We start from the raw sequence: 21,014 nt of genomic DNA, 5'->3' as shown, positions 1-21,014 counted from the left end.
GTGGAGCTTACCACTCTACAGTCGAAACTCATTTCATATTTTAAGCAGGACTGTGGGAGGAAGCAATGCTAACCTCTGTGCCCACGGCATGTCTCAGCCTGGCAACCAGACATCTTCCTGGCTGTAAGCCACCATGAGACTCCATACTGGGCTTTATTCAGTAACTGTTTGTGCCTCACAGGAGCTCCTGGCCCATCTAGTGCTGCAGTGCAATGGAAAGCTGATGCAATGCAAGATTACTGAAACTCTGTTCTTCTAACACTGCGAGGTCTTGCAATAACCCTACGCAGCCCTTAAGAAAAGAAGATCTCTGTACAACAAATGCGCATCTTCTAAATAAATAATCCCAAAATGTGGAACATCAATAATAAATCAAAATTAAGGTTGACTAATTGGAGCCATTCACTTGAGTGAGTTCCTAACATGAAATAATTGAGAAGAACCTCTCTCTTATGCTCCGGCAGAAAATATAACTTTTAGCTCTCCGACAGTCGCTCTGGATTATGCTTCAGTCTCTTCTGAGTCACACTGACTTTGGCCACAAATGTGGTCTTTCCCCACTAAATTTAAAAACACTTTGGCAGTTTCCATTTCCACCTTTGTGGCTATGTTTTCACAAATCTGTTTGTGATGTTGAAGCTTGTTTCATATCTGCTCTAGGCTTTCATTTAAACCTAGGATCAAGTACAGCAGCACCCCTGGAATTATACAGCAGCACCCCTGGATTTATACAGCATTGGTAGCACCCCATGAGAATTATACAGCACAGCAGACAGGCAACAGCCCCCCTAGACTTAATCAGCAGTGGGGCAGCACCTCTGGGCTGATAGTACAGAGGGGCAGCCCCTTATATAGGGCAGCACCCCTGGAATGATGTGGCAAAGAAAAGACATGCAAAATAGAATTGTCCTTGGGCCCTCCCATCCACTCTTATGTTGTATAAACAGGACATGCACACTTTAACAAACCAATCATTTCAGCGACAGGGTCTGTCACACGACTGTGACATAAATGACTGGTTTGTTTGGGCCCCCACCAAAAAAAAGCAATTAATCTCTTCTTGCACAAACTGGCTCTACAGTGGCAAGATGTCGTCCTCATCCTCAGATACCCCGCCCCCCTTTTCAGTGTTTACATCCTCATCCTCACAGAGAAATAGTATTCAAACAAACCACATAATTTAGGTGTCAGTGGACTGCTTACGCTACTACCCAAAGTTTCTGAACTTGACAATGACTTATGATGAATGCGCTGCAGGTGACATATAAGGGAGGATGGTCCTTGGTGGTTAACATCCTTACCCCTACTTATTATGGATTGACAAAGGCAACACATGGATTGACACCTGTTGTCTGGATTTGAGGAGAAAAAAATCCACACCGAAGAGGTGGATTTTTTGATATTTTGCCCAGGCATGACAATGGACTTTTTCATCTCATGGTCAACAACTATCTCCACTGGTGCCTTATTAAAACAAACCACATCACCATCGGAATCCTCATCGTCAACTTCCTCCACAGCGCCAGCTACACCCATATCCTCCTCATCCTGGTGTACTTCTACAGGGACATCCTCAATCTTAATATCAGCAACTGGACTGGCGGTGCTCCTCCCAGCACTTGCAGAGGGTGTGCAAGTGGTGGTAGGAGCCTCCTCTACCCATACAGTGTTGTGAAGGTCAGGCCTAGACATCGCAACCACGGACAGTGCCAGCACCCCTGTATTTTCACAACAACCCTTTAATTTTACAGCATACAGGATAAGGCCAGTGTACATTTATTTTCACTGCACCCCTGTATTTTACAGCATACAGGACCAGTGTGCTATTATTTTAACAACTGCACCCCTGGATTTTTACAGCATACAAGACAGGGCCAGTGTACATTGATTTTCGCTGCACCCTAGAATTATTACAGCATGCAAGACAGGGCCAGTGTACATTTATTTTACTGCACCGTAGAATTTTTGCAGCATTCTAGAAAGGGCCAGTGTACATTTATTTTACAGTACCCCTGAATTTTTACAGCATACAGGGCCAGTGTAATACTATTTTAACACCAGCACCCCTATATTTTTACAGCATACAGGACCAGTGTGCTTTTATTTTAACAACTGCATCCCTGAATTTTTACTGCATACATGGCCAGTGTAATGTTATTTTAACAGCAGCACCCCTATATTTTTACAGCATACAGGAGGACAGTGTCCCTGCCCCTGTACAACACAGTGACAGCCAGGACAGCAACACCCATGTACAACTGCAGCACCCCTAACAGCACATGAAAGTTGAACACCAGTGGCAGCCAGGACAGCTAGGACAACCAGGACAACACCCCTAACAGCACAGGTACACCATAGTGATTGGAGCAGCATACCTACAGAGCCCACACTGATCCCACCCGATGCCACCACCCACAGAGAGACAGAGGTCTGTCTCCCTCCCTCTCCAAGTTCGGAGTGAAAATGGTGGTTTATACGGAATCCAAAACCCGGGAGAATCCTACAGCGGGATGATGATGTTTTGCCTCATTCTGGTTTTCGAGTCTGGTGGGAAGTCCCGAGCCGGACTCGGATCTGGGCTCGCAACGGGATGTTCGGGGGGGTTCGGTTCTCTGAGAACCGAACCCACTCATCTCTATTAAATAAACAGGTACATGTTTCCAACTTTTGGCATTAAGGCAATAACTCCAGCATATTTTACTGATTCAGTGTGAAAAGAAAAATAGAAATCAAACAGATTTAAACAAATTGTCTGAATTACAGTTTCTATCTGTTTTTCAGTGTTTGGGAGCAAATAGCTGATTGTCATTTGCTCTCATACATTACCGGATTTTGTTCCATCCAACCAATCAACTAGTTTGGTGGTTGGACAAAAGTTGGTCTAGTGTATTGTATTGTAGCTTGGTGGTTCTGGGGCTTCTCAGATTTACAATGTTTAATATCCCTATGAGACAAACACCACCACACCAGAAGCAAATGCTTATATTATTACAGTACATTATGTTAGGCTTTGAGTGTGGTAATTTATTAATGACAGGCAAATGGATGTGAAGTTAAAGGTGTTTATTAAGTTCTTGCATTAAATGTAATTTATTCATTTTGTCACTGATCACAGGAGAATACAGCTATGATAGGTTAGGAGGTGTAGTAATTAATCATTTGGCTACTATCATTCTCCAGCTGAAGTGACAAAATACTGTCCAAACTATTGGCACATGATTGTCTGTGCTGCCAATCAGCACCTGAGCAAAGCATCTGGAATATTTGTGGCTGACATTGAAACCTATTGATATCGATTAAAAATATTGATATTGATTTAACCACAAACACAATTACTAAAACAGTTTTAATTCTAAGTATATAACTGCAATAAATAATTATTTGAATTTGTGCATGAAAAGAATTCAAAGCATATACATGGTAATTATTATTTCAAATAGTTGTCATATTCTAAATATCCAGTGACTGCAGAATAAAAATGATCTAACTCTTGCCACAGCTTTCGCACTGAGAACATGTCATCAGTAATTTGGAACAACTCCATGTTATTTGCATCCTCCAGGATGCTGAAATCGCCTTCAAGATGGTCAGTTCATCTACTGGCACAGTAATGTTACAGCTCATGAGACAGACAAATGAGCCTCAGATGTGGTAAGCTTTCTCTCTGTTCACAGAACATTCTGCTCAAATAGCTATAAGTCCAGCAAGTTTTCTTGCACTATTAACAGGGTTGTTTTTTATTATTATTATTATTATTATTATTATTATTATCATCATCTTTATTATTATTATTATTATCATCATCTTTTTATTATTATTATTATTATTATTATTATTATCATCATCTTTATTATTATTATTATTATTATTATTATCATCTTTTTATTATTATTATTATTATTATTATTATTATTATCTTCTATTTATATGTGACAAAGAGTTCCATAGCACTGTTCCATTAACAGGCACAGTCATGTACACAAATGAACATAAATAACAAAAGAATACATAATTACAATTTTACATAGCAAAAATAAATGGGAAGAAGGCTTACATTTAAAGACACATAGGCTAAGAAAAGGAGTATGGCACGGCAGTCCAGCAGATGATAGCAGCGCTGAAGCTGGTAGAGGGAGCGGATGATCAGGGAGAAGGTGGTCACTGGCAAAGCCGAGTCAGTGAGAAGAAGTGTGTGTAGAAATGAGGGCCCTCATTCCGAGTTGTTCGCTCGGTATTTTTCATCGCATCGCAATGAAAATCCGCTTAGTACGCATGCGCAATGTTCGCACTGCGACTGCGCCAAGTAACTTTGCTATGTAGAAAGTAATTTTACTCACGGCTTTTTCATCGCTCCGGCGATCGTAATGTGATTGACAGGAAATGGGTGTTACTGGGCGGAAACACGGCGTTTCAGGGGCGTGTGGCTGAAAACGCTACCGTTTCCGGAAAAAACGCAGGAGTGGCCGGAGAAACGGTGGGAGTGCCTGGGCGAACGCTGGGTGTGTTTGTGACGTCAAACAGGAACGACAAGCACTGAACTGATCGCACAGGCAGAGTAAGTCTGAAGCTACTCTGAAACTGCTAAGTAGTTAGTAATCGCAATATTGCGAATACATCGGTCGCAATTTTAAGAAGCTAAGATTCACTCCCAGTAGGCGGCGGCTTAGCGTGTGTAACTCTGCTAAATTCGCCTTGCGACCGATCAACTCGGAATGAGGGCCGAGGTTGGATATTTTGAGTGGTTGAGGATTTTGAAGGTGACTGAGAGGAATTCAATATTTGATTCTGCACTGCATAGAGAGTCAGTGGAGTATGAAAAGAATATGAAACACACAGCAGTGTTGAAGATGGGTTGATGAGTGCAAAATGAGCGTTAACAAGACCAGAAAACAGTAGTTTACATTAATAAAAGCAAGAGATGATAAGGGCAAGATTGATACTTTTAGTGGATTCTAGGTTGGGAAAGGGTAGGTTTTTGGAAATGTACTATGATGGACTAAATGTGGGGGGTGACAGATAGAGGGGTATCAATGACAACAAGAGAGCAGGTTTGGGAGATATGAGAGAGAGGGTGTTGTCAACTGTGGGATGTGGGGGAGGAGAAAGGATCTTGGTTGGGGAAAACACAATGAGATAAGTTTTAGAGATCTTAAGTTTCAGACTGCATTGGGACAGGAGAGGCGAAGGCTGACAAACAGTTGAAGATACAAAAGAGTGTGAGAGGTGAACAAGACAAATATAAGGTTTGGCATCATTAGCATAATGGTGGTATTGAGGCCAAAGAACTGATGAATACTCCAATAAAACAGATGTAAAGGGTAGAAGGTGAATTTACATGAAAAGACAGAGTATTAGAAATTGGATATAGAGATGAACCACTAGAGACAACACAGAGTCACAGAGACTGAAATAGTAGAGTATCTGTAGGGATGGTGGTCAAAAATGTTGAAGGCAGTTTTAAGATGCAGGGGGTTAGAACAGAGTAGAGGCCCGTGGATTTAGTAGTGGGGAAATTGTTGACCTTAGTTAGTGCATGGAGTGGAAATAATAGAAATCAGATAGGAGTGTGTCCGGGAAAGAATGATAGGAGATGAAGATGAGGTGGTTATAAAGAATACATTTAAGAACTTTTAAAACAGAGGGCAGAGAAGGAGCAGTAATTATACAGACCAACAGGGTCAAGAGAAAACTTCTTGATAATGGGAGAAGTTAGGAAATGTTTTAAGAATGTGGGGCAGGTACCAAAGAAGAGGGATTGATTAAAAAAGTGAGAGAGGAGGAGTAATGTGTCAGAACAGAGGGACTGGAGAAGGTGAGATGGAATAGAAGGAGACAGACTTAAAAAGGAAGATAAGGCAAGTAAACCAGATGGGGTTAGTGGGGCAGGGTAAGTGGAGAAGAATGGGAGGAGAGAGTGAGACAGATACAATTTTGGAGGTAATTTGGGAAGCAAAATCCCCCACTTGTAGGAAGCTCAGACACTTTAGTAAACATCCATAGCTACTGGCAGATGGCAGACATGAACAGTTCATTTGGATAAGTGCATAAAAGGCACTACATCTATCTATTTTCATTTAATTCCGCTTTTGTTATCTGTGATAATCTACTGGTGTCACTGCTTGATTCTTATTCTCCCCTATTATTTGATAAGAAACTAAGGGGTCTATTTACTAAGCCTTAGATGGAGATATAGTGCATGGAGATAAAGTACCAGCCAATCAGCTCCTAACCACCATGTCACAGGCTGGGTTTGAAAAATGACAGTTAGGAGCTGGTTGGCTGGTATTTGTATTTGTACTGACCTTCTATACCCTACACTACATCACTGACTCCTCTATATCCTACTCTAGATTAATTACCCCTCAATACCCTACTCTACATCCTTGGCCTCTCTATACCCTACACTACATCACTGACCCCTCTATACCCTACATCACATCACTGACCCCTCTATACCCTACACTACATCCATGACCCCTGCTGCGGCCACTCGTTCACTCTTTAGGTGCTGCTGCTGGCCAGATGATGGGAGCGTTCTTGCTGAGGCAAGTCCGGGGTCTCTCAGGCTGGTGGGGGTGGGCTGCTGCCAGACTCCAGATGTGGTTGTGAGGGGTGGGCACAGCCTGTTGGGTGGTGGTGGTGTGGTGGTCTCTGCTGGTTATCAGGAGCTCTCTGTGTTGGGAGCGCCATGCTGCTGCCGTATGCCTGTGGTCCTTGGGTGGTTCGGGAAAGACCTTCTGCTCCCTCACACATTATACGCATGGTGCTGGTGGCGGGCAATAGCCGGCAGGCACCGGCAGACTGATGGTACCGGCATGGTGACTGTGTCCGCGGCCTCAGGCTGCAGCGCCCTCGGAGATTGCCATTCTTGCCTGTCCCTAGAACCGCCATTGCATGGTGGACATAGTAATTAAAGGATGAAAAAAGAGATGGATGGGCAACTCGCAGGGGCGGACTGGGATACAAAACCAGCCCGGGAAACTTCTGGAAGCAGCCCTAATTAGGGGGCGGGGTCAGGGCAGCGGAGAGCGGATATGGATTGACGTATTGATGGGGTGTGGCAAAATATGGAGAGGCATGGCTACCCCCTTAAAAAAAAAATACTATTCATCTAACCCCCTCTGCAGCTAACACGGCCCACTACTGTATGTGCAAGGGGGCAGTGCTGTAACTAGGCATTTTAGCGTTGTGTACAATAAACGGCATTGGCGCCCCCTCACGAAAAACACGGGCAGTGCGTGTGTAGGCGCGTGCAAATTTTTTAGGGGCGTGGCATCGTGGGGAAGGGGTGTGGCCACAAAATAATACCAATTCATACTAAGGTGCACAGTAGTCTCCATTATTCAAATTACACTGCGCAGTAGCGCCACTACACCAGGTAGAGCCCCTTCTACACATTACGGCAGACAGCTTCCCCTTTTTACACATTACGGCAGCCAGTCCCCCTTTTTACACATTACGGCAGCCAGCGTCCCCTTTTTTACACATTATGGCAGACAGCATTCCCCTTTTTTACACATTACTGCAGGCAGCGTCCCCCTTTTGACACATTACGGCAGACAGCATCCCCCTTTTTACACATTACGGCAGACAGCGTCCCCTTTTTACACATTATGGCAGACAGCATCCCCCTTTTTACACATTACAGCAGACAGCGTCCCCCTTTTTACACATTACGGCAGACAGCGTCCCCCTCTCTACACATTATGGCAGACAGCGTCCCCCTCTCTACACATTACGGCAGACAGCGTCCCCTTTTTTACACATTACAGCAGTCAGCATCCCCTTTTTACACATTATGGCAGACAGCATCCCCCTTTATACACATTACGGCAGACAGCGTCCCCCTCTTTACACATTACGGCAGACAGCGTCCCCCTCTTTACACATTACGGCAGACAGCGTCCCCTTTTTTACACATTACAGCAGACAGCGTCCCCTTTTTACACATTACGGCAGACAGCGTCCCCCTTTTTACACATTACGGCAGACAGCGTCCCCCTTTTTACACATTACGGCAGACAGCGTCCCCCTTTTTACACATTACGGCACACAGCGTCCCCTTTTTACACATTACAGCAGACAGCGTCCCCCTTTGTGTGAGGAGGGTAGGGCTGTGTGTGGGGATCTGAGTGAGGAGCTGTGTATTTACCTTTAGTTGGATGGCTGTGGCTGGGGGCGGTTCCTCCATGGTGGCCGGTTCCTTTTGAAAGTGGCTGCAGGTGACACAGATGGCAATTTGGTGGCCCTGCCTTCCTGCGATGCGCAGATTATGGGCGCAGCAAGTCCCCAGCGCCACTCATCAACACGTCCATGGAAGCAGGGCACACCTGCGCCTCCGGCTGCGCAACGCGCAAAGGTCCCACCACGCCGGCGAGCTGAGAGTCGCAGCAGGAGCCGCTGAGGCAGTAGAAGAAGAAGGTGAAGATGAGGAAGATCATAGTCAGCAGGAGGGAGACTCTGGGCTGAGCCCTTAGTGCCCCCAGGTGCCCGGCAGCGATCCGAGGCATTAGGATGTCACATCCCATGAGTGGGTCCGGGGACCAGGAGGTATGAAGGGGGCAGACATGGCACACCAGTGTCCTGGCCACTGAACCTCAGCTGCCCCTGTGTCTCCCTCTCTCCCACTGCTTTCACTGTGCAGTGATCATCCAAGGTGCATCAGCATCATGTGCAGTGGCAGCAGCAGCAGGGCAGGATCCTCCTCCAGGCTGTATGGGGAGAAGCTAGCATGATGGTAATCTGCAGGGTCCAGGGAGGGGGGGTGTCACACAGGTGGCCGGCACTGATAGCAGGGTGCAAATCCTGCCCCACACATGGGCTCACACTCACTACTAGTGCTCTCATGCCAGGAGCCGGGAGGTAGCACAGCGCATTACAGACTTAAGCGTCTGCACATGCGCGGTCTCCCGATCGCAGCAGCCAGTCCAGCACAGGGCAGTGAAGGCCACTGAGGGGACGTCGGGACCGGCTAACCGGAAACTGATCCGGCATCCCAATCCGCCCCTGGCAACTCGTATAGTGAAGTGCAACTACATTTATTAAATATACTTTTCAAGGAATAGGGAGTAGGACTACAGTACATTTAAAGAAAAATAGTTCTAAAATCTGCCGATAGGGGAGAATATGGAACTGTAAAAGGTAAAATTTTCTCTTGTAACAAATGAAAAAGAAACTAAACTGACCTAAAAGTTTAATTCCAAAATGAAAAAATTTTTGTAAATCCTGGGTTAGTAAGTCAGTTAGATTCTAAAATTAGTGAGCATGCATTCTTTCTCAATGCTGGTATTAGTCACTCTCTCCCATTTAGTAGTGGAATAGTCCACTTGCAATTAGATCCAACCAATGTTAATAATGGCACACTGCCTCTGCTATCATTGATGACTGTTCTCCTACCTCCCTTAGATGGCCTAAATATGGGGGCTTTGCATATTGGAGTCCAATAGTTAGCTGGTGTAAAGGATCCACAGGGACTTACATACAGGGGAGGGCTTCCTCCAGCTCTTTCCTTATAGCAGCCATAATTTCGGAGAGCAGTGTCCACAGCCACGCTGTTAGATGTTAGATGCACTAGCCAGCACCGAATGCAGCCCGATCACGTGACGCGTTTCCCCGCCTCTCCACTTCCGGGTATTCGGCAGCTTCCTCAAACGTGTTTGGTTACAAGCCTGCTGAGTAACCTCCCTTAATTAGTGCAATTTTAACCTCCCTTAATTAGTGCAATCATCTTATGACCTCACCCCACCTGTGGGGCATAATCATCATTGATTATTGGTTACCAAAACACCTTATATTAACCATTTAGGGTAGACTGCACATTCAAGCATTAAAACTACTTCCGATTTCCGGTCACGTTATTTGCATTCCACCTGCGGATTTGTGTGTTCCAACACATTTTTTCATTAAAACATATCTATTTCATATTATATTATTAAAACACAAGATTACTCAACTATTTCCAGATACACGTTTGACAGTCTATCCCTCTATGTTCATAGAACCATTTAAAAGTAATGGCCCAAACATATATATAAAAACATCAGATAACATACCTAGAAAATACTCAGACATAATTTAACTCTATTGTGTCTAGTTTTCCTTCGTGGAGAGGACCTTTGCTGTGCGGTGCGCGATGACATCATCGCACACCGCACATCATTACAGCGGCGCTACTACTGTAGAGGGGGTGTAACTGACCACGCCCCCTGTGTGAAGCCACGCCCCCTATTGCCGCCCAGGTCGCAACAAGACTCTGAACCGGCCCTGATCCCATAGTGCTGATTGAAACATACAGTAGACAATCCAATACCAGGGGTGTGCGGCCATATATGAGGGCATGGAAAACATCCTGTTGGAGGGCCCTCTGTCAACGTTTTGCAATAGCATGTATCATGGTGGGCATGATTTGCCATATTGGGGGCATGATTACACCTCTATGGCATTCCTGGACTGTCAGAGAGACTTGTGCCTGGGCACCTTCTAACCACTACCCCTTGGCCCCCACGCACCACCCACCAAATAACATTAATCTTCCTTAGAACATTTGCGGTGTGACAGAAATAATATTCAGTGATCCACTGTACTCAGCTTTAGCACACAATGATGATGGAAACTTATGTACATTTAGGACTGTGGAAAACAATAAAGTGTTAGTGAGTACAGTTTTGTCTCTGTAATTGTATTTATTTTTAGCAACTGTCTGTCACTACTTGGATCATAGATAGTCCAGTTCACTACCACGCAAGATTTACTTGAATGTCAAACCCCGATACTATCATCTAATGAAAAGGTACAGGACGTAGATTTCATTTAGTATAATCTCACAAGGTAGAAAGCAGTAACATCTGGGTATGGATGTTGCTGCATACACTCCAAGAGGTTATCCAGTGACAGTAGATAGTTAAAACAGCTGTGAGCAGTACATGTTTAGTGGAAACCGTTAAAAGAGTGTTTTGGATCAGCAGGTATAAAAATATAGTATATTCTATACAAACTACTGTACATACTGTAGTAGTTTTGTACAAAATGTAAAATGAAGAGGGAGAAAAGAATTACCTGGGATTAGTCATGTCATGCAGCAACATGATTAGTACACTCTATGTGGGCAGATTGTTCAGAGCCAGAAGTAGAGATAGACCCATGTGAGAAAGAACCCTTTATTTTTCTTGCAATATTTCAGCCAGATCTGAAGAAAATGTAGAAAGCAGAGCACAAACTAGCAGGAGGGTTTTACCAGGCTGTGATGATGATGATAAACCAAATGCCACTGTTGATGGCAATCACTGTCACAGCAAATTACAGTGGGAAAAAAAAGAAATTACAATGCAGGAGAGTTGTATAAGCTAGCAGCAAGGCACAGACGAAACAAGAGAATTTACTATTGTGGCTGTTACAAAGCTGAGATTCTGGCATTGATGAAGTTGTGTATTCAATACGAGAAGCATTTGGCTACTGATTTATTACTTAGGGTGACCATAATATCCCTTTAATCTGGGACACCTATGATTTACACAGGTTCTGTGGCTGGCTAAACTGTAGCTTGAATTTCACCTGGTTTTAGCCAGCCACAGAACCTGTGTAAATCATAGGTGTCCCAGATTAAAGTGATATTATGGTCACCCTATTATTACTACATATCCTTGAGTGTATTTACAGATAAAAAAAATGCCAAAATGTGTTTTGCTGAGGTGTGCACCAATCCCACTGACCATATGGGCATTGTTTGAAGCAGAAAAGGATTAAGACCTCAAAGGGCCCCACCCTAATCAGTTCATGTATATTGGCTCCAAGTAGGTAGGTACGTATCAGATGTGAGCAAGGAGGTTAGTCCACACATTAACTCCAAAACAGAGAAAGTTCTTTTGAAGATAACTGGATACAGGTGATAAAAGATAAAGCAGTTAGTATTATACTGTATCAATCTCTCCTGGGCTAAGTACTGTACAGCAGTACAGCATTGTGATGCTCCAATAACACAGTGACTGCCTTGGGCACATGCAGACCCTTTTATAGAACCAAGTAAACAACATGCACCTGCTGTCTAATCAGCCTGACCTTTAAGTCTGGTGGCTAATACTGGAGATCTATCATCTATTTAATGTGGGTTGATAATTAATATCTATATACAGTCCTATTGGCACCAAAATTGTCTGAGGTACCAAGTTACCATCTACCATTTCGGCGCTCAGCTTTACATCTATTACCAGTAATCATCTCATCGCCTACTCCTGGACAGCTCTGCATAGGCTGCAGTAAAAAGACTATCATCTATCCATATTCACTAATTGTGTCACCATTGGCTTTACAGAAAGGATTACAATTTCTCCTAAACCAGATCTGGTAGTACAAGTTATCCTTAGGAGACTCACTCCGCTTCAGAGTCCATATACAACCAAGGTGCCCCAGTAACTCTAATTTATTTTCAGTATATGATTTTTATATTTTATATATTATATTTGCTATGATGTCCACATGGTCATTTCACGTATTTTTTAAACTAGATACCTGCTTTACTCCACCTCAAACAAATTTTCCCCATCTGTATGCTGGACCACTTCTGTATGTGTATGTGGACTCTGGAAGGCAGGTGCCTCGATGTCAGCAAGTGTTAACTGCTTCTTTATGGTAATTAATCTGTTTACAGTTGTACAGTACTGGCTGTGGGTGTAAAATGCTGTAAGCAGCATTTATTGATATTGATGCACCTGCCACTCTTTTCCTTTCGTAAGTGCAGCTGTCATTATTAATATCTGCACTTACCATCTGAAATATGTCCAGGACACCCCCACTTAACCATTCTTTTATGTGCATCTTCCCAGGTGCCTACTGGGGAGATGCACATAATAGAACGGTTTCACCCAGAGAGAAACAGCCAGATACATCCAACTCAGTATCACTATATACAAAGATGCAAATATTCTCTATGGCACACGTACAGAGTGTGTCAGATTTCACTAGATGGAGTCAGATATGGAGCTAAGCGCTAATCAGGCTCTTTAAAGCAACAGTTATACCTGATAACAGCATTTTGTTTGAGTAACTCTAGAACACCTAGAAGGTATTTAACAACCTCCTGAGTCACATAGACACACAGGTGGGCAAAAACAGGATTTTGGTACTTACCGATAAATCCCTTTCTCCGATTGCACAGGGGACACTGGAGGATCCTTACAGTGGGGTATAGATGGGTGCTAACCGGGAGCTTGCACTTTAAAATTTAGAAAGTGTGACTTGCTCCTCCCCCACTATGCCTTCCCTCCAAGCCAGTCATAAGAAAACTGTGCCAGAGGACAGCTGGAAAAACATACTACAGAGGAAGATGTGAGACAAGTAACACACAATGCAATACTTGAACGTGTGAAACTGTAGCTAAACAGTAAAAGGCAAGAACATTAAAGTCACAACATATAACAACAGCAATGACCATAGCAGGAAGGAAACAGCACAGAGTCCCCAGTGGAATCTGAGAAAGGGATTTATCGTTAAGTACCTAAATCCTGTTATCTCCTTCATCTACTGGGGACACTGGAGGATGTTTGCAGTGGAGACGTCCCAGAGCTCCCATCACGGGCGGGAAAGCTCTGAGACCCCTGCAAAACAGCACGGCCATATTGAGAATCTGAGACAAAATCTGGCGAACGTATGCCAGCCTGACCAAGTAGTGGCCCGGCAAAGTTGAGCCATAGAAACCCCCAAAGGCAGCCGCCCACGAGGTACCCACAGAATGCATGGAATGCGCCATTATGGAGGCTGGAGTCTCTTGAGCATAAGCCATATGGGTCTGCCTGATAGTCAGATGAATCCATCCTGCTGGAGTCTGCTTAGAAGCCGGCTATCCTGGACGAGCCTCATCATATATAACGAATAGGGAGCCCGACTTTTGAAGAGAAGCCATCCTCTCCACATAGATCCTGAGAGCCCTGACTACATCCAGGGATTTAGAAGTCTGTGAATTCTCCAGAAGAACCGGTATTACAATGGGCTGGTTTATATGGAAAGCCAAGGCCACTTTAGGAAGGAATGACATTCTTGTCTGGAGCTCAGCCCTATTCGCATGAAAAACCAGGTAAGGAGGTCGGCAAGACAGTGGTCCAAATCAGACACTCTCCTGGCAGATGCCAGGGCGAGAAGCAAAACCACTTTCCAGGAAAGATACTGGGAGGAATAAAAGGGTGGTTGAAGCCTGAGAACCCCCTGTAAAAATGTCTGTACATCCGGAAGGAGAGACAACTTCCTTTGGAAAAATACTGATAGAGCGGAGACCTGTACCTTTAGGGATCCAAGATGTAGCTCTGCAGAGAAACCTGCCTGTAGAAAAAACAAGAGCCTAGACACCTTGTACATTGTAGTTGGCATCCCACGCCGTTCACATCAGGTTACATAACCTTTCCAAATTCGATAGTAATGTTTAGAAGTGATCTCCTTGCGGGCCCACAGTATAGTTGGGATTACTGCCAATGAAATACCCTTAAGCTTTAGGATTGCCTTTTCAACAGCTACGCTGTCAAACACAGCCACCTTAAGTCTGGACAGACGAAAGGACCACGCTGTAGAAGAACCTCTTTCATCAGTAAAGGCCACGGATTGTCCACTAGCAGAAGATGGAGGCTGGAATACTAGGTCCTGCATGGTCAATCCGGAGCTACTAGCTGTACTGTGACATTGCAGAAAAATGAGGCAGGAGAGGGAATGGTGGGAACAGACAGATGAACTGGTAGTGCCATGGTGTAGTGAGGGCATATACTGCTGCTGCCATCTGGTCTCTTATCCTAGTGCTTTATATGAGTAGCTTATGATTTTGTGGAGACCATTGGTCCTGAAACTGGTTTACAGAGTCACCGCACCCCATTCCCTCAAACTCGCATTGGTGAGAAGTGTCCAATCCCACATTCTGAACCTCCTACCCTCCAATAAGTGATCTGAATTCAGTCACCGGAGAAGAGAGAGACAAGTTCTGGAGGACAGCATCACTCATTGATGTAAGAACAGATGGGATCCCAACTACTGAGAGAGGAGATCCAGCTGAAACAGCCTGGAGTGGAAGCAGCCATACTGAATGGCCTCGAAAGCTGCCACCATCTTCCCGAGTAGCCGAATGCACAGGTTCATTGATAATCTTTGATGTTGTGGAACAAGCCGTACCATCTCTTGAATGGAAATTGCTTTGTCCTATGAGACGAAGACCTTCTGAAGCACAGTGTACAGAATCATCCTGAGAAACTGAAGCCTCTGTGTTGGCTGCAGATGGGACTTTTGGAAGTTCAGGATCCATCCGTGTTGTATCAGGAGTCTGTGTGTCAATGCAAAGTCCTGTAACAATCTGTCTCTAGATTGAGTTTTTATAAGAAGATCATCCAGATAGGGGACAATTGTCACCCCCTGGGCACAAAGGAGAGCCGTCATAACAGCCATGACTTTCGTGAACACCTGGGAAGCTGAAGACAGGCTGAAGGGCAAGGACTGGAACTAGAAGTGTGAATCCCGTATAGCTAATTTGAGAAACGCCTGGTGAGGTGGCCAGATGGATATGTGAAGATAGGCATCTTTTATGTCCAAGGACAACAAGAACTTGTTTGCCTCTAATCCCGCAATGACAGATTGAAGGGATTCCATTTTGAATTTGAATACTCTCAAAATGGGATTGAGAGTCTTTAAATTCAGAATAGGCCTGACCGAGCCATCTGGCTACGGTACCACGAACAAACTGGAGTAAAACCCTTGTTTCAGCTGATGTGAGGGGACTCAGACTAATACTCTTGCGGTCAGGAGTTTGTTTATAGCCTCCTGTAATATGACCTGCCTATCTTTGGAAACTGGCAAACCTGTGATGAAAAATCGAGGAGGGGGATGGAGTTGGGAGCCTATCTTGTAACCCTGAGTGATAAGGTCCCAAACCCAGGCATCTGGACAGGACTTCACCCACCCTTCCCTGAAATCTCTGAGACAAGCTCACACCCTGGGGTCCCTCAAGTGGGAAGAAAGACAATCATGCACTGGGCTTGGTGGCAGGTTTACTATCCTGATGTGCAGAAAGTGTTGCGATTCTTCCGCAACCTCTTGAACCTCATGGAGCTGAAGTCCTGCCTCTGGGCCATCCTCTGAATCTGGTAGGTGCATGAAAGGAAGGCCCAGAGTAAGATCTGCAAGTAGCAGAGGGAGCCAATGGGAGTTGTGTGGACTTAATTCCTGTTGTCTGAGAAATCCAGGTAGCCAGTTCTGGGCTGAACAGTACCTTCCCTGAAAAAGGAAGAGCCTCTGCTTCTTTTTTTGATTCGGCAGCAGCCTGCCACTGCCGCAGTCATAGCTCTCTGTGGGCCAACACCGCCATGGCATAAGCCCTGGAATCTATAGTACATACCTCCTTGGATGCTTCTCCCAAGTAAGCGGCCAATTCTCTAATATGGTCCGCTAGAGGAACAAGATCTTCCACAGGAAGACCCTCCTGCAGACCCACGGATAATTGTTCTGCAAAGGCTTCAACAGCTTTGTTGACCTAGCAGCCTACCATCGCAGGAAAAAGAATGACCCCCGCAGATGTGTAAATAGACTTGAGAGCGGTCTCCAATTTTCTATATCATGGTTCCTTTAGGGAGGTAGCCCTGGGAACCAGCAGAACAGTATTTTTTGACAGTCAAGACACAGAAGTATCAACTGTATGAGGAGTTTACCATAATTTCCTGCTATCAACAGGAAAAGGGTAAGAGGATAACAGCCTATGAGAAACCTGGAATTTCTGCAGCGGGGTACAATGTGTTCCACATTGGGGTGTAGAGATGGATCTTGATCCAGAGGCACCAACAGGCTAAAGCTTTAAACTGTCCCAGGATGCATTGCGTGGCCTCCTCTATAACCCTGCCTCCAGGCACTGTGAGCTCAGTTTTAGAGTTGGTGCCTGCATGAAGCAGGTCACTTAACAGGGGGCTGCGCTTAGCAGCCCTGAAAAAGCTTTTTAGAAGACTTCAAGGGCTGCAGCACTTCATAGGTCAGTGTGACATACTGTGCTGCGGCTCCATCACCTCCCCAGTGGCGTTGCATACCCCCGCTGGCTCTGTTTCCAGGTACTCGCAGCGGAGCCGCTCCGGTTCCTAGGCACACCACCGCAGACGCTCTCCTGGATCGCGTGGCTTCTACTAAGGGAGGAGGTAAGAGGGTCCCCTAGGCAGGACCCGCCATTAAATTGCATTCCGGACACGGTTTAAGGAGACGGACTGCGATGCTGGTGTGGACACTGTGACAGAGCAGGTACCCCACTATATCCACCAGGTCATGAGAGCACAGGTCGGATAGTAAAATATCTTGCTTAATAAGTCTCCACAGTACCCGGTGGGGAGTACCAGCATAGGGGATAAGGCTGTTGACCTGTCGCCCCTCCCCTAGCTCTGGGCACCATCTACTGACTCACACTCTCCCTCACTCCCTGACTGAGACTTTGGGCGCCATCTTCTCACAGTAGCTGCGACTGGTCTCCGGGACTGCAGAGCAAGGTCTCCTTCTGTAAATCTGGCTGTACATCAGCGCTATGATTTTACAGACACTTAAGTATTGTACATGTCATTTTAAGACAGCGTTAGTTAAGAACAAGTGTACCTCTACCAGAATATATTGTACGAGTATTCTGATATATACATCTGGTCTTGGACCGCACAATGTTTTATATACTGTATAGATAGATAGATAGATAGATAGATAGATAGATAGATAGATAGATAGATAGATAGATAGATAGATAGATAGATAGATATAGATATTTACTAGTCCAGTGCAGTTTTATTGTCCGACTAAAATAATTATCTGCATTGTTACTGTGACTGTGTGTACCTGTATCTGCTGTGTGGTTTCATTTCAGTGTATCACAGCTATATCTATCACTGCATTCTATACCCTAAAGGACTAGGTTCGTCAGGGTATCATATATAGGTAGGCACAGTATTTACAATTAAGTGTATTCTACTGAGTACCCAGTCACATCATACCGCATTTATTCTCTGTTTGTGTACTGCGCATGCTGTCACATAAATAGGGGATTTATTTGCAGGTATTATATTTGTCTTGCTGTATCGTACTCATATGCTCTACGGTTACATTCACCATAATATCTAGCACAAAGGGCAGGAAGTCCAGGGACGCTCCTGCCTCATGCAGCGCATGCGCCAGGGATTTGCCTGAGGTAGAAGTTTTGCATGATGGTCTGTGTAATATGTGCCATACATGTCCCAGTCAGCCCATCAGGAGCCACCTTGGGCGGCGTTCTCAGCTATACTCAATGCGCTTGTGACATGCCTTGCGCCCCCTATGGGACCTCATGTGCCATTGCAGCCACATATTGTCCCTGTGGGAAATCCACCTTGGGCGGATACTTTGTCTACCCAGCTGCAGCAATTAAATCAATCTTTGGTTAGACAGAAACCTACCCCATGTCACTCTGGTGTCAAGGGGTCACCTAAGTGGGCTGCTTCCTCCTTACAATCCACTAATATCTCAGATGATTCGTCTGATGAGGATGGGGAATATACTGACCCGTCAGACACTGATACAGCTGCTTCTGATGAGGAATCTACCACTCAGGTTGATGTCCCTGACCTAGTGGAGGCTATTAAGCTAATTCTACAAATTGATGTTCATGTAGATCCCACTACTGCGTCTAAGAAACCTGATAAGTTTAAACGTCAGTAGGTAGCTAAAGTAGTCTTACCGCATTCTGACTATTTAGTAGACATACGTCAGGAACCCTGGTCTTCGCCAGGAAAGAAATTATCCCTGTCTAAAAAGATGCTAGCTCGTTATCCTCTCCCTGCTGAGTTGTGTAACAAGTGGGAAAATTTACCGCCGATGGATTCCCATGTCACCTGTCTTGTGGGGTCATCTACTCTGCCTGTCACCCCTATCACCTCACTGAAGGAACCAACAGATAAACGTGTGGAGGGATGCCTGAAGTCTATTTACTCCCTTACTGGTGCTGTACATAGGCCCACTATAGCAGCCTCCTGGGCTACAAAAGGAATTGAAGCATGGGTTCAGGCTATAGAGGAAGAGTTGCCTCAGGATATATCTGACACTGCCAGATACTACATTCAGGAGGCGTCCTCTGAGGCAGGTGTAATGGCGGCCAAGGCATCGACTACATCCATCCTGGCTTACTGAATTCTGTGGTTGAGGTCATGGAAGGTGGACCTGTACTCCAAAAGACCTTGGAGGTACTCCCTTTTAAGGGAGACATCCTGTTTGGGGAAAATCTGAATAAGATTGTGACTGACTTAGCAGCTGCTAAGACTGCATTTCTCCCGAATACTAATCCTTCTGCACAGAAGGCAAAGAGTACCACTTTTCATTCCTTTCGAACTCAAGGGAAAGCAAAAGATCAGGCATACCCGAGACAAGCTCTTGCTTCCAAAACCACTAAGCCCAAAGCAAAACAATCTTGGGCTGTCCATCAGCCTGCTTCCAAACAAGACGAGCCTACTGCATGACAGGGCGGGCCTCCCCATGAGGCATCCCAGGGTGGGAGGCCGACTTCTGCAGTTCACCCAGGTCTGGTTAAAGACCACTTCAGACGCATGGGTGCGAGAAGTCATCTCTCGCGGGTACGCGGTCTCTTTCAAGAGACGTCCACCTCGCCATCTCTGCACAACGGTTATTCCTTGAGATCCATTGAAGGCGCAAGCTCTACACCTGATTGTGCATTCTCTCCTGGATAGAGGAATGGTAGTGCCGGTACCCTTGTCCCAGAGGAGGAGGATACTACTCGACCCTGTTTCCATTCCCGAAACCCAATGGGTCTTTCTGGCCTATACTCAACCTCAAATCACTGAACAAATTTGTATGTGTCCAAGTTCCGTATGGAAACGCTGCGCTCGATTGTACTGGCCATGGAATCCGGAGATTATATGGTATCCCTGGATATACAAGATGCTTATCTGCATATACCTATTGCCATATTGCATCAGCAATATCTTCAGTTTGCTATTGGCAACCTTCACTATCAGTTCCAGGCCCAGGCTCTGCCGACCTGGCCAGACGTGCTTTGACAGCGTGGCTCTTGAAGCTTCACTCCTGAGGGCCAAAAGATTCTCAGAGGCTGTTATCCAAATTATGCTGAAGTCCCACAAACCAGCTTCTGCATGGATTTATTATAGGGTCTGGAATTCTTACTTCACCTGGTGTGCTGCTAAGAATTACAATGCTTACAAGTTTAGTACTTCCAGACTTCTGGCTTTTTTGCAACAAGCCCTGGATTTAGGACTTTGTATGGCCTCCCTCAAGGTTCACATACCTGCCTCGTCAGTGTGGTTCCAGAGAAAAAATGCGTCTATTCCTGACGTTCATACATTCACTGCGGATTCAGACTCCCTATGTCCCTCCTGTGTCTCCATGGGATTTGTCTGTTGTCTTGAATGCACTGCAAGAGTCTCCATTTGAACCTCTTGAGTCAGTGGACCTTAAATGGCTCACAGCCAAGGTCCTGTTTCTGCTGGCTATTGCCTCTGCTAGAAGGGTGTCGGATTTAGGCGCATTGTCCTGTCATTCACCCTTTTTAATATTTAATTGTGACCGACCAGTTCTTAGAACTTGACCTGGTTATTTACCGAAGGTGGTGTCATCTTTTCACCTTAATCAAGAGATTGTGGTTCCAGCCTTCATCTCTTCTGAATTGTCCTCCAAAGAACAGTCTTTGGATGTGGTACGGGCTCTCCATATATATGTGGAGAGGACTGCCTTTATCAGGAGGTCAGATACCCTCTTTGTACTGTTTGGTTTTCACAAACGTGGCTGGCCTGCGAATAAGCAAACCTTGGCCATATGGATTAGAAGCTTAAGCACAGGCTGGACTCCCAGCTACTGCTGCTATTAAAGCCCATTCTACTCGGTCTGCTACATGGTTCTCAGTGAACATATTTATTAGGTTCTATGCCTTTGATACTTCCACTTCCCAGGATGCTTCCTTTGGACGCCGGGTTCTCATACCCGCTAAGGTGCATTCCTTCCCTTGAGGAACTGCTTTAGGACATCCCCGATTG

The 21,014-nt window shown here is 45.2% G+C and overlaps 1 long non-coding RNA gene across 1 annotated transcript in view; it reads left to right on the top strand.

The window, feature by feature from the left end:
- Positions 1-21,014, top strand: part of LOC134927576 (uncharacterized) — a 185,712-nt gene that overhangs the window by 148,903 nt on the left and 15,795 nt on the right. Inside the window, exons 2-3 of the long non-coding RNA XR_010177677.1 lie at positions 2,189-2,347; positions 3,500-3,651. This is a non-coding gene — a long non-coding RNA (uncharacterized LOC134927576). The remainder of the gene's footprint in view (positions 1-2,188; positions 2,348-3,499; positions 3,652-21,014) is intronic.

This window comes from Pseudophryne corroboree, chromosome 5 (genome assembly GCF_028390025.1).
Source record: "Pseudophryne corroboree isolate aPseCor3 chromosome 5, aPseCor3.hap2, whole genome shotgun sequence".
NCBI classification, from domain to species: domain Eukaryota; kingdom Metazoa; phylum Chordata; class Amphibia; order Anura; family Myobatrachidae; genus Pseudophryne; species Pseudophryne corroboree.
This window is presented reverse-complemented; position numbering and strand designations above follow the sequence as displayed.